General features: G+C 46.2%; 1 pseudogene; it reads left to right on the forward strand.

The window, feature by feature from the left end:
• The first annotated feature begins 245 nt into the window (after window positions 1-245).
• On the forward strand, window positions 246-363 carry LOC126261191 (5S ribosomal RNA; annotated as a pseudogene).
• Window positions 364-1,237: the final 874 nt, after the last annotated feature.

Genomic DNA, 1,237 nt, shown 5'->3' on the forward strand with positions numbered 1-1,237 from the left:
AACGGATTCCTAATGTTTACGATTCTAAGTTGCTTAATACGCTGGAGGCGAGACCTCCTTTTTACAAGGAGTGACCCACATACGTCGGACCCTAGGGAACGAGAACCATCTGTGTTGTATTACGACGAACTGTGGGAAAGACCACACACCACTTCTGCTACGTGCAGTCATCAACGAATGCTTCGTGGGCTGCCACAGACAACTCATGCGACCAAGCTAATTGTGCTATATCATCTAGGGTCGGGGGCAACGGCCTTGCCGCAGTGGATACACCGGTTCCCGTGAGATCACCGAAGTTAAGCGCTGTCGGGTGTGGTCGGCACTTGGATGGGTGACCATCCAGGCCGCCATGCGCTGTTGCCATTTTTCGGGGTGCACTCAGCCTCGTGATGCCAACTGAGGAGCTACTCGACCGAATAGTAGCGGCTTCGGTCAAGAATACCATCCTCACGACCGGGAGAGCGGTGTGCTGACCCCACGCCCTTCCTATCCGCATCCTCCATGAGGATGATACGGCGGTCGGATGGTCCCGGTAGACCACTCGTGGCCTGAAGACGGAGTGCTTAGGGACGGGTCAAGCGACTCTAAGGCCTTCGCTCGTAACGACTTATTCGACGTAATGTAAGGAAAAGTAATTGAGTTCCAAATCAAGTACTTCGTGCTAGAAAACAGCTTGGCCTGAACTCCCTTCCTGTGTGAATTTATAAAATTATTTATTGTGACTCTTAGATGTTTACGTATGAAAGTTACGTGTGGTTAGATTGTTTAGCTTTGTTGGTAATTATTACACCTGAAAGTGATTTTCGAATGTAGAATAACTGTTTGTAGAAAAGTGCATTTTTTGTGTTTACAAATTTTGGTCTATATAAATCATGGACATCGTAAAAATAGGAAAGACCCCACATATGAGGACGAGGAGAATGTACACGATTCGGAATTAAATACCGACGATTGGCAAATTCTGGACGTTGAACCAGAGGTTACAAGTTCTGCCCCAAGCACTACTGATAGGCCGGCATAATTAGAAGCCAAGATTGAGTTACCAACTCCTGTATCTAGTTCTTTTGCTGAAATGTATACGGTACTAGCAGATCTTATACAGGAAAATTTCGAACAACTTGCGGAAAAACAAACCGCGCAAAAGAATGAAAATTTCATACACTTCGTGCGAGAAAAAAGTGGCTCTGAGCACTATGGGACTTAACATCTATGGTCATCAGTCCCCTAGAACTTAGAA

Source organism: Schistocerca nitens, chromosome 5 (assembly GCF_023898315.1).
Source record: "Schistocerca nitens isolate TAMUIC-IGC-003100 chromosome 5, iqSchNite1.1, whole genome shotgun sequence".
In the NCBI taxonomy this organism is placed as follows: domain Eukaryota; kingdom Metazoa; phylum Arthropoda; class Insecta; order Orthoptera; family Acrididae; genus Schistocerca; species Schistocerca nitens.